The sequence below is a fragment of the Odocoileus virginianus genome, chromosome 18 (assembly GCF_023699985.2).
Source record: "Odocoileus virginianus isolate 20LAN1187 ecotype Illinois chromosome 18, Ovbor_1.2, whole genome shotgun sequence".
In the NCBI taxonomy this organism is placed as follows: Eukaryota; Metazoa; Chordata; class Mammalia; order Artiodactyla; family Cervidae; genus Odocoileus; species Odocoileus virginianus.
In genome coordinates, this window is record NC_069691.1 from 31,637,047 (window position 1) to 31,650,841 (window position 13,795).

The following is a 13,795-nucleotide window of genomic DNA, read 5'->3' on the forward strand; positions in this document are numbered from 1 at the left end:
CTTTTGGAGCACTTAAACTCTTTCAGTTGCATTTTATAGGCTGCATTTTTTTTTATATAAGTTCCTATTGTAGGAGGGAACATCAATGCCCCAGACTCTCTGGAGCCAAATGTAAAACTCAGCTTCGGTTTATTCCCAGTACTGGATCTAAAGGGTGCAATCACTGCTCATACCTCCCCTTTAAGGATTAACATTAAAACTCAACTGACCCCTAGAGCTCTTAGTCAGAGGGAAGGAAAGTGGTGGGGGCCCATACACTAGAGATTCTTCACGCCCCCACAGGCCCACCTGGCCCCTCAAGTGCATAAAATACAACCTTCCCAAGGTTATGAACAGAATTCCTAAAAAGAACAGACAAAAGAAGAACCAGACACAGAGTTTATCTTCCACATTTGCCCAGGTTTATAAAATCTACTTTCTGGGATATGCTTATCAAAAAACTGGAGATTTTCATACAGTATTCAAAACCAGAGTTTTTAAATTTCAGATAAATACAAATAGTAAAAATCAACTGCCAAAACAACAAAAAAAAATTTGTGCCTAAGAAATTTTTAAGCACTCATCACTTGTGGTTGAAAACGATTTCACACATTCTCCAAGTACAATATTAACATAATTCTCGAGTTTCTCTCACGCCAGGGAAGTCCTCTAATATTACCCCGTAAGTCCTGTCTTTTTTTTTTTCAAGCTTCATATTTACAAAAAAATTGTAGATCTCATAGTGAAAATAGGAAATATGGAGTGACAGTCACTTCATTAGGAAAGATTACATTGAGCACATAAATAAGTTGAGCATATTTTAACTAAGCCACTATCACGTGTTGGTAAGTCAGATTTTATTCAAAGATTCACTTAAGTGCATTTCCAGCGCAAGAGAGTGGAAAACATAAATTTAGGCCAGGAAGTGGAACCCATGTGGGTCTCAACCTCAGCTCTATCCCACCCCTAGGGAGGTCTAGCTTTGCTCCACTGATTTTCCTCAGAACCTATCAGAACTCCCTTACTGAAATCAAGGGCTATCATACTCCTTTTGAATCCACTCTGTAACCCAACACAGTACTTTTGCACTTTGCAGACTCTTAGCAATGGGGATTCCAACCATCTCCCCAAGTTGTTGGAAGGATGTTAGAAAGACAATAGCATGTAAAGTTCCAACTCAAAACAGACTCAGTAAATACCATTCCTGAGGATACTAACTTCTCAGATAAGGGGTGAATTTAGTAGCCTCATGAACACAGAGCTGGGATCCCTCACTCTGCTTCCTCAAGAACTCTTTCCCACTAAAGATTCTGCATCTTCTTTTGAAAGAGAGAAAAGAGGCTGAATGTGGGAATATTTATAGCAAATAGGTACTCAAAAAATGTTAACTGCCTTACTTCTCCCATCCAAAAATGCCTTCATCTCTTATCCTTCAGTGCCCAGACTCTTCCTCCTCAGTGGGTTACTCAACACGATAAATATAACTTATGAGCACAGAACCCAAGACCTCAGCTCACTGGGGAGCAGTGACCTTGGCCAACAACATGATCTTGGTTAATACATTCAACCTCATGGGGCTCTAGCCTCCTCATGAGGAAAGCAGGGAGGCTGGTATAGATACCATCCCTTACTCAAAAGCCTAGATTCTCTGAATTCAACACAAATCCTCCCCAATAAGGGAGCTGACTGTCCATCACACAGGCTAAAATAAAATCCCTCGCTGAAGGCTGGCATCCAGAGGGACTGCATCCAAATGAAGGGCTGGGCTGTCAGAGTCCTGTCAGTTATACTAACTCAATCCTCAGTAGCCAGCTAGTGTGTTAAGGACCAGGCGAAGCAGTTCACATGATGATTCGTTGGCATTTCTAACCACCAAGCACAGAGAAAACATGAAATTAAAAAGAACCACCAGATGTCACCCTCACAAATAACAAATGAACTGGACAGCACTGCTTTAATTGTTAGTCGCTCAGTCGTGTCCAACTCTTTGCGACCCCATGGACCCCACCAGGCTCCTTTGTCCATGGAATTCTCCAGGTAAGAATCCTGGAGTGGGTAGTCATTCCCTTCTGCAGGGGATCCTCCCAACCCAGTGATAGAAGCCTGGGTTGCAGGAAGATTTTTTTTCCTGCATTGCAGGAAGATTTTTTTACCTGCATTGCAGGAAGATTTTTTTACCCACTGAGCCACCAAGGAAGCTCAGCATTGCTTTAGCTTCTGCTAACAAATAGAGAAGTGTGTTTTTTAAAAAATGAAATAGTTAACTTTATGAAGGGGGAAATATTTTTCCTTTCTGCATTTCATTATAAATATGGAGTTGAGTTGCAGCTTAAGGTAAGGGTTAAGTTCTAAGTCAAGTACATAAAAGGAAAATCACATATAATCAAAATTGACATTGAACAAATACTTTAAATTGTCATTATTACAGAATTCACACAGTTTGGGATATAACCTCAGAGAGGAATGGGCATGTACAAACCCAAAATGCGTAGAGCCATGTGCGGTGTGTAATAAAGAGTGTATATGCAAAACATTAGTTCTTTTACAAAGGTGTACTGTTGAATTTGTTTAACAAAAATTAGTAAATTATTTTACTTCCCTGTACACAGTCCTCAGCTACTATTTTTATGGTTGTAAAATGAACCCTGGCAAGCACTTAATATGTCAAGCACTCCTGTCTTCCAGTGCCAGTCCTACAAATCTACAGTAAACAGAGGAATATCTGGGGTATGCCATTTTTGCAGGAGAATAGTTTCATACAAAACAAACAGCTACAAACAGAACCAAGAGACTGTGTTTTAACATTTCAAGCTATTTAATTTTGAAACCATCACAAATAGAGAGGCATTTTTAATTTAAAATGAACAGATCTGGGGATTCCTTGGTAGTCCTGTGACTGAGACTCTATGCTCCCAAGGCAGGGGGCCTGGGTTCGATCCCTGGCCCAGGAACTAGACCCCACATGACGCAACTAAGACTCGGCACAGCCAAATAAATTAAACAAGTAAATAGTAAAATGAAGAAAGCTGATACTTCTTCCTATGAATAAATAGCCATAAATTCAATCTGTTGATGTCTATTCATGTCAGACATTTTTATATAATTTTATTTAGTTAGTTTTGGCTGTTCTGGGTCTTCAGTGCTGCGCAGGCTTTTCTCAGGTTGCAGCAAGCGGGGTACACTCTTCCTTGCGGTGCGCCAGCTTCTCATTGCAGTGGCCTCTCTCGTCGCAAGCACGGGCTCTGGGGGCGCAGGCTTCAGTAGTCGATGGACTCAGTAGTTGTGGCCCAGGGCTCTGGAGCACAGAGTTTCGGCGCACATGCTCAGTTGCTCCATGGCATGTGGGATCTTCCTGGATTAGGGATTCAACCCGTGTCTTCTGCACTGGTATGCGGATTCTTTACTGCTGGGCCACTAGAGGAGCCCCTGTGTTAGACATTTAGATGCTTATTTCCAATTCACAATCAATCATTAAAAGAAATTTCACCTGGACTTCCCTGGCAGTCCAATGGTTAAAAATCCACTTTCCAAGGCAGGGTACATGAGTTTGATCCCTGCTCGGAGAAGATTCCACACGGCACGGGCAATTAAGCCCTTGCATCCCAACTGAGCCCACTACCCTAGAGCCCATGTCCCACGACAAGAGAGGCCAGCACAATGAGAAGCCCGTGGACCGCAACTAGAGAGGAGCCTTCACTTGCCGCAACGAGAGAAAGTCCTCGCACAGCAACAAAGATGCAGCACAGGCAAAAGTAAATAAATAAAATTTAAAAAAACCTTTTACCTCTACTATTGCTACTGTTAATATATTCTGATAATAACAACAATAAAAAAAATAAATAACAACAATAATAAAAGGTTATTGAGTGCCAAATGCTGCTCTAAATCCTTAATATGCACTAACTCATTTAATCTTCATAGTGACTCTATGAGATACAGTTATTATTATACCCAAATAAGGAAATTAAGACTTGTGGAGGTTTAATTAACTTACCCGACATCTCATAGATGAGCCTCTGTTTTTCCGTCTGTGCAAGGGGAATAATACCACTTAATTTATAGCGCTGTTTTGAGGCTTAACTGAGATAATGTATTTAATGCACCCAGCTCAGTATTGACACAATACTTACAAATAATTTCTTTTGTGATCATTAAAGTGGTTCTACAACTGACAGTCTCCAGAGCAGCCTAAGGACAAGCAAAAACAAACCTCTTGCATCATCTTATTCAACCCTCAAATTTTCCAGCTATGACAGAAAAATGGCAGAATTAGCATTCCCTTACTTATAGCTCTGCTCCAAAGCAAATGTTTTGAAAATAGAATATAGATCTTATCTCTTAACCATTGGGAAGAGGTAGTTCCTGAAGAAGAAGGCTTCAAAGGTAACTTGAAACTGAGAAAGCCCATTACATGGGATAGACAGGGAAGCGTCAGACTTAAGCTCAGGTGCTCAGAATCAGCCTCCCTGAGTTCAAATCCATATCACCACCTATTAGCTCTGTGACCTTGGGCAAGCCTTTTCCTTTCTTGTACCTCAGTTTCCCATCTCACTGGCATGTTCACTGACTAAATGACACATTGAAAAGCACACAGCACAAAGCATCCAGGATAAAACACTAGCTATTATCACCACTATTACTGATAGGACTTGAAACTACATGTAAATCCATGGCTGATTCATGTCAATGTATGAAAAAACCACTACAATATTGTAAAGTAATTAGCCTCCAACTAATAAAAAAAATAAAAATAAAAAAATTAAAAAAAAATAAAAATAAAGGCACTAGTGGGGGTACTACGTGCTACAGCCTGGAGGAGGTAGGGGAGTGCGCAGGGCACACTTTGCACTAGGAATCCTGCTTCTGCCCCCGCCCTCACTGGCTGACACACCCCAGTGTCCTCAGAGATCAGTCCACCACCACAGCGATCACCAAATCACCAAACTACGACTCATGAGCCAGATCCAGCCTGCCCCCTGTTTTTGTAAATGAAGGTTTATTGGAAAGCTGCCACTCTCAACCATTTACATGTTGTCTATTTATATACTTCCTCTCACACCCTCAGAGCTGAGTGTTGCAAGTGAGACCAGAGGGTCTACAAATCTGAAAATATTTCCTCTCTGGCCTTTCATAGAAAGTTTGCCTACCTTTGCATAAAGGGATAAAATATCAAATTTCCTTCCTATCCCATTGGATGTTTTCAGGATGGAATAAGAAATAGATGTGAAAATCTATAGACTAGCAGGAATTTATTTACCCAAAAAACCCACAGCCTTCAAGCTTCAAATTCAAGGGGGAAATAAATAATGCTAAGACTATGGGTATAGAGTCCCACTAACAGCTCCATCAATTCTAAACTATGTGTGGCTTTGGGCAAATTATTGTAATTAGTTTCTCTAAGATTCATATTCATCATAATAACAATACTGAACTTGTGGGATTCAAAGAATTAAATGAGATGTATTAGGATTAGGCATGGTGCCTGGTCAATATCAAGTAATTGATGATGTCAGCTCTTATTAAATTATTGCATTCATTACTGCAAGAAAAAGGTTTATGTCAAATACTGGACCACTCAATACTTTGCCTCCCAGGATATACACTCTTTTGAGAATTATTGGTGCTAGCAAATCACAGATGCTAAGGACAGTAATCTGGTCTTTCGAGGAGTCTAAGAAAGAAAAGGTTAAAATTTCAAGGTTAAATTCTCCTTCACTCCCACAGTCAACACAATACTCCTCTGTCAACATCAGGAAAAATTCAGCAAGAAGCTAAGTAAACTTTATACTATAAGACAAATTAACTGAATCAATCCAGTGCAAAGTGCTGACATTTTGCTTCTAACAAGAAGCAATTAAATATAGAAACTTATTCAAGAAAGCAGAAGGAAGAGAATCCCAGAGAGGATTAGCATAATAGATCATGTAATTTGTATCTCAAACTTGATACACACTATCCATCAAAAAAATTTTTAATGAATTAAAGATTCTAAACATGCTAAAAGACAAATACTATAATTCTGATAAACAAATGCATTAGAAAGAACTTGAAATGACTACAGAAGGGCACCAGGAAACTGATGCACTTGAGACTAATGCAAATATTCAATATCTTAATTATAGTGGTGGTTAAATGGGTGAACACATTTACGAAACTTAATTTGTACAGTTAAGACGGGACCTTTTATCACATACAAGTATACCTTGATAATATTGGTTTTTAAAAGAATTTGAGAAAAAGTAAATACTTCCATGAAAGTGAAAGTGTTAGTCGCTCAGTCACGTCTGACTTGGCAAACACATAGACCGTAGCCCACCAGGCTCCTCTATCCATGGAATTCTCCAGGCAGAATATGGGAGTGGGTACCCATTTCCTTCTCCAGGGGATCTTCCTGACCCAGGGATCAAACCGGGGTCTCCCACATTGCAGGCAGATTCTTTACCATCTCAGTCACCAGGGAAGCCCCAAATAATTCCATATTAAGGGTTAAAAATTTGGATGCTGATGATGTCATAATAATAGTTAACATTTCTACGGCACTCTTTATGTACCAGGCACTGTTCTACACACTTTCACATATACTAACTTCTTTGTTTTTCATGACAACCCCCTGAAGTAGCTTAGTATTACCCCCAGTTTACAAACGATGAAACTGCAACACAGAGAGGTTATATAACCTGCCCAAAGTCACAAAGCATCCAAGTGACAGAATCAGAATTTGAACCCATTAAAAACTTCAGAATCTGTGATCTATATTCACACTCATTAAACTTTTTAAACTGTTTTTGAGAAATTTTGAATTTTTGAAATTTTGAAATTTTGTTGAATTTTTTAAATTCAACAAACTGAGCTAATTGACAAAATGAACATCATCAAACTGAGCCGGAGCTATGGAGACACTCTTAACTTCTCTTCATGCTGTATATCTCATGTGCATAGTTGAGTGTGTGGTTATTCGTATCTTGTCTTTCTTCTCTCCAGCCTTTAAGTTGCATGAGGCATATCCCCAGGCATCAAGCCCAGGGTCTACACATGGCAGCCACACCAGAAATACTACTTGAAAGAATGAATAAAAAGTGAGAGGATCCAGGAAAGCACTTCATTATATATTAATCATCACTGTACACTGAAATTTTGTTCACATACATGTCTGTATGTGCATGTGTGAGTAGGTATACATATACCCTACAATTTCTTGAAAGTAAAATGTTAGTCATTCAGTCACGCCAGACTCTTTGTGACACCATGAACTTCTCTAGGCAGGAATACTGATCTGGTATTGATCCCCTTCTCCAGGCGATCTTCCCCACCCAGGAATTGAACCCAGGTCTCCCGCATTGCAGGTGGATTCTTTATGAGAGAGAAGCCTGACAGTTTAAGTCATTGAAAAGGTTCTCTCATTAATAAGCTACAGAACTGTGATCGAATATATCAGCCCTGTAAATATAGAAAACATTTTAGCACATACATGCACCAGGTATTATGCTTTGCATTTTAATATATTGTCTCATATAAGCTAGACAGTGTTTCTCTAAAATAGGTGCAATTATCATTCCAGAGCTAATAAATGGTTTATTACCAGGTCTGACTCCATAGCCTGAGATCCTACCCATCATGACCTAAGAACTTCTCATGTGGAGTTCAGTCAATCAAAATCCCAGATCTTCAGTGGAACCTGCCAAGTAGTTCTAAAATTATCTGAAAAGGAAAATATATTACAGAATTTTCCCTGCCAAATTAAAATTGTGGAAATGGCACAGGAAAATACATATATGTTGATCAACAGAACATAATAAAAGAATGCAGATATAAACTCCTGTAAACATAGGAATTTATTTTATGATTCAGTTAAAATTTAAGTTGGAGAAAGAATTATTTAATAAATGATGCTGAAGAAACCGGTTATCTGTTGGGATAAAAGTGAAATGAAATCCATATGCAAATTTCTAGATACATTAAAAAGATAACTACAAAAACAAGAGATGGATGTATGGAGAGTATTCTTTACAACCTTGAAACAGAGACAATCTTTCTAAATGAGACACCAAACTCAAAAGCCATAAAGAAAAGAGTAAAAGTTCTGGCTACATAAAAAATTTAAACTTCTAAGACAGGCAAGGAGAAAATATTTAAGGTACTGTATATGGACAAAAAATTATTATCTATAATTTATAAAGAACTCTTTCAGGCCAATAAGAAAGAGACAAACAGCCAAAAGAATAATAGATAAAGGGTGTGAAGAACCAGTGCATTGAAAAAGAAACCCATCACCAATAAACTTGGAAATGTGCACCTAAAAAGTAGTAGTATTTCGTCCATAGGATTGGCAAACATTTTTTTAATTGATAATACCCACAGTTGGCAGAGATGTTGGAAAATAGAACATATACTGTTGCTACTATTTAGAAGTTAGTCTTGCTATATTCATATTAAAAAAAATTTAATGCATATACAGCCTATTTGGAAGCCTTGCTGTATTTATTAAAGATTTAAATGCATGTATTATCAAACATTTCAAAGAATACACAGCAGTACAATTCCTAGGATTCTATACTGTTAAAAACATACACATGTGCAAGGGTCCATCTATTACAGTACATACTGTATTGAAACAACCCCAATGCTCTTCACAGGGAAGTAGTTAAAAGTATGGTACAATTATATTACCTAACTCTCTTCCTTCATTGGGTTAAAAGTAAAGGAAACAGAGGAAATATCTCCAGATACATTAAATGCAAAGTCTATTCCTGGGAAAGTCAAACTTCAATGCTGATTTTTTCTAAGGACAGGCAGGGAAGGAATGATAAAGTGAAAAATCATATTGTGGCGTCAGAATGATTTAAATCTTTTACAACAGGAATGCTTTGATGTACTACTTCAGGAATGTAAAAAACCAAGGAACAATTTGAACAACATTTTCAAAAAGGTTAAAAGCATTTTTGCAATAAGCAGATCCAACATACCTAGAGAAAAATTCACGCACAGTTAAGGTAGGATGACATTTCAACTAAATTTGTCTTATAACTCAGATCCTTTTGTGCCCAGTATAAGTGAAAAGCACTTTCTAGAAATGTCTAGAGAACTTTTTTAAAAAACTTTTTGTTTAGAAATAATTTCAGACTTTCAACATAGTACAAAGAAAGCCTGTATGCCATTTATCCAGATTCATCTAATGCTAATATTTTGTCTCATTTGCCTTATACTCTGTTTTTCTCTCTCACTTCCCACCTTCTTTTCCCTTCTCTAGTTCAATAGATTAAATTTTTTTTTCTAAACCATTTGAAAGTAAATTATGAATATTGTGACCATTTACCTCTAAATATTCCAGTGCATACTTTTTTTGAATACAGATATTCTCTTACCTAAGCACAGGACAGTTATCCACATCAGAAAATTTAACTACTTTACACTTCTGTCCATTTTCCAATTTTGTCAACTAACCCAATAGTGCTCCCTTGCAGCGTTTTTCCCTGCAGTACAAGACGCTCATCTCAGTCCACTATTGTATTTAACTGTTCCATCTCCTTCGCCTCCTTTAATCTGGGACATTTTCATAGCCTTTCTTTGCCTTTCAAGACACCAACGTTTTTTGAGTACAGCCTCCCCCCCGCTTTTTTTTAATAGAACTTTCCTTATTTAAAGTTTCTCTGACATTTCCTATGATCAGATTCAGGTTAGACTAGTACAGAAGAGACCCTGTGTCCTCGTCAGGTCACTTCTAACTGGAGGCACAGATCCTGTCTGCCCCCACTGGTGACAGGAACTTTGATCACCTGGTCAAAGTAGTATGTGATCTCTCTACTGCATAGTTACTATTTCTGTCTTATAAGTCATAAGGACCAGATCAAGAACATGCTCCTCCCCTAAACTTGTCTCTGCCACCTACAATGATGGCTGCTTGACTCATCTTTACCAGGTTAGCTGATCACTGTTTCACCACCTCCAGCACTCCCTCCACTTTTACCAACTGGCCTTTAGCATTCTGCTAAAAGTAAATCCCTCCCATCTCCTCCACTTGTCTGGTTGGTCACCATCCATATGGACTCCAGGAGACCTATCTTCAATGGTCTGCAATACGTTACTGTACTTATTTTGATGCTCAGATTGCCCCAGAATTGGTCTTGGCAACTTTCACATTTCTCACTCTTTACTCCCTCAGAGCAAATTCTAATATTCAGAACTTGCTTATTATGAGAATTCTGTTTTGCCAAGGAATCTTACAAAGTGAGGCATATCAAAATGTTAACAATAAGACTCAATGATTTTTCTGAACTCCCTAATGAAAACTGAGGCATGTAGCCACTGACCTATATACTTGGCACCCTGACATACATTACAAAATGGACTTGGTTAAAAAGAGAATATTAAGGGTCTACTTGATTTGCTGCCATCTGAAGCTGAGTTTCCTTACTAATTCTTAGCTGATCTAAACACCTAAGAGAAACTAGAGGACCGTCAGCATTTGTATCAGAATAATGGTGGTGGTGCAGATCTTTAAAACTTAGTCTTTTTAATCATTTCCTTTTAACTAAGAGGAAGAGCGTCATGTTGATGTAAGGCAAAAACCAACACAATACTGTAAAGCAATTATCCTCCAATTAAAAATAAATAAATAATTATTTTTTAAAAAGAGGAAAAGCTATCTATAGTGAAAACTGGCAAGAGTGTGCAGCCAACTTGGAAATAATTCCCTGGTAGATCAGATGATAAAGAATCTGCCTGCAATCCTGGAGTCCTGGGTGCAATCCCTGGGTTGGGAAGATCCCCTGGAGAAGGGAAAGGCTACCCACTCCATATTCTGGCCTGGAGAATTCCATGGACAGAAGAGCTTGGCGGGCTATGGCCCATGGAGTCGCAAAGAGCAGGACACAACTGAGCGATTTTCACTTTTCAAAGTTAAGAAGCCGAGAAACGTCTGGAAACAACAGAAAAAGTCAGAGCAGTCAATGGAGTTTTAATTGATACAAGAGAAATTTGAGGAACTGCAGTACAATTTACAGAGACAAGAGTTCCTGAGAGCCTGATAGATTTTTGACTGCAGAGGAAGTTAAGTTGTTTCTGAGTTAGAATTAGGTTACACCCATTGAGATACAGCCATGCAGGATCCAACAGGCTGAGGTCATCCTCCTGCCCCTTTCTGATTTTTTTCTGCTGTCAAGCAAGGGTGAGAAACAGAACTTGTTTCGACAGCAGTGCTAAGCTTCCTTTCTCTGCCGTGGAGCAGATTAATAGACAGAGGCAGCAGAGGTGTCTCCATTCTGGCTTCCTGATCCCTGAGCTGCCACGTGTTGGGAACATGTTCTAGAACCATCAGCCACAGAATACCAGCAGCTCCCCTGAGGAGTCAGTTCTGGATGGCACTGAGAGCCTTTCTCAGAGGCTCAGCCTAGAACCATGTCTATAGCCCCAGCCCCTTCGTGCATTTTTAAGACATCTGTCTTAGATAAACTTGTACACTCTTTCTTACGTAAACTACCTACAGCAGTTTCTGCTTCCTGCGCTGAAAGATGATAGAGGGATGACAGAGAAGAAAACAAGCAAACAAGATAATACAGACAGTGATCACATCTGTGAGGAAATACACAGGATGTGTAATGCAAGAAAGAGAAAGACTGCTTTGAATATGAAACCCAAGGAAAGCAGCAGCTGGAACTTGATCTTTAAAGTGAGGATGGAAAGTCGAGAAGGAGCTGGTCATGTGAAGACCTGGTGCAGTCTGCCAGGCTGGGGAAATCCCTAACAAAAGAGCACTAGGGTGGAAAAGAACTGAGCATGTTAAAGAAATCGAATGGAAGCTCAGGTAGCTAGAGCAGAGGAACAAAGTGGGGAGGGCAGGAGATGAGCTGCAGCAGGAAAGCAAAAGAAAAGAGGTGTGCATTTCTGCCTAAATAAACAGTCTGCAGCACAGGAGTAATGTGATTACCATTTGTAAAGGAGCGCTTGGATTGCAGATGAGAGTGGACTGCAGAAGTGAAACCGTTTGGGTGTCATTTTGAGGGCTCCAAAGAACTCTGGTACCATAGTTCTTTATGTCTCAGCACAGAAAAGAATTTAGAGAGGGGCAAAGTGATAGACAAGAAGTGATTTACTAGAATAGGATGCCTGTGCTATTTACAAGCAGGTGGGTGAGAGGGGGCTGTGCGCCCAGAACTTACTGGACTACAGCTTTATAATCAAAGGAAAAGTGGGGAGGGGAAGAACTTCTCTGTCTTTCTTGAATAGACATCATGCTTCCATCATCAGCTCCTCCTTCAGGTTGAGCAGGGGAGTTTTCTTGTTTCTACCTGGTCAAGTTAGATTCACAAAGTATCATTTTTTGTGGTGTGTGCAGAGAGTATATTTCAGGGATCATTAACTTAAGTGAGCTCTCAGGGCAGGATGTGGGTCTGGGCCATCTCTGTTTTATTGTTTGGGGGCAAGTCTTCTGCTTCTGTTACATGGCTTCACTGCTTAGCAAGCCTGCTTGCTTTGGGGGTTAAAAAAAAAAACCTGCTCTCTTGAGTAAACGTGAATTTACAGGCGTCTCCCCTAATTTTTCTACTAGTGGATTAACCATTTAATTAATCCCTAATGGGATTAATTATTTAATCACCTACTTTGTCCCTTTACTCTGTCAGAAGGCAGGGAGGAAGTGGGGAGACCAGTAAGGATGTTCTCCCAGATGTGCAGGGTGAGCAGATGGTGGTGTGGCCTGGGGACACAGTGTGATGGAAAGGAGCCATGTTTGGGGGGTATTACTAGATTCAACAGGACTAGCTGATGGCAGAGATTGGGGGTGGAGGGTGTAAAAGAAGCGTAGATTGAGGGAAACAGGGAAATATGGCACAGGGAGTGCTTTTTAGGTTGAGAAATGCTGTTTTAAATGCTCCCCCAAAGTCTTGTGTTTGCTCCTAAAATTATTATGGAAAGGGTGCTTGTCACTAAATTGCCACAACTGAAATGGAATGCTTTTCAGTCTTTAACAAAGAGATAGGAGTTCATTTTAGCATGTCACATGTCCCTCAGTTTAACCTAAGCTATTGTCACGTGGAACCTGCTCCCTGAGGCATGCAGACTTAAAAGTTCTGTTATACATCAAAAAGGATGATTCTTATCTAAGTTAAAATGTAATCTCCTTCACCATAAACTACAAAGGGAAGTAAAAGCAAGCAAGTCTTTAGAAGGGAAAAAAAAAAAAAGATTCTAAGCTAGTAGCTTTACTTTTAAAATTTCCAGTGTAATTAGCAATACGGATGGACTTGTGGATGCTCACACTTTATAAAATCATCTCTTATAAAGTCATTTCTACTATTTATGAAGTCAGAGTAGATTTGTTTGATGAGAAAGAAAATCTCAAGGTTTTCTATTTTGAAAAGTTGGGAGAAACCACCTAGCACACATGCTAGTATAACTAAGCAAATGGTTAGAAATGTGAACACTTCAAGTTTCCTAACAGCATTAAGTGTGTGAATAAATTATAGAAAGTGAAAGTGAAGTCGCTCAGTCGTGTCTGACTCTTTGCGACCCCATGGACTGTAGCCCACCAGGCTCCTCCATCCATGGAATTTTCTAGGCAAGAGTACTGGAGTGGGTTGCCATTTCCTTCTCCAGGGGATCTTCCCAACCCAGGGATCGAACCCAGGTCTCCTGCACTGTGGGCAAACGCTTTACTGTCTGAGCCACGAGGGAATCCCAGAATAAATTATACTCATCCTCAATTTCTGGACATTCCCTATTTAGCCCAACCAGATTACATGTGTCATTTCACTCTGTCCAACTCTAGGAATGAAGAAACTATGGCTCCAAGTGCCTTGCCCTTGGTTACCTGGCTTAAGCC

At 39.4% G+C, this 13,795-nt stretch overlaps 1 protein-coding gene across 2 annotated transcripts in view; it reads right to left on the minus strand.

Moving 5' to 3' along the window:
• Nucleotides 1–13,795, minus strand: part of TTC39B (tetratricopeptide repeat domain 39B) — a 141,945-nt gene that overhangs the window by 112,254 nt on the left and 15,896 nt on the right. The window lies entirely within an intron of this gene.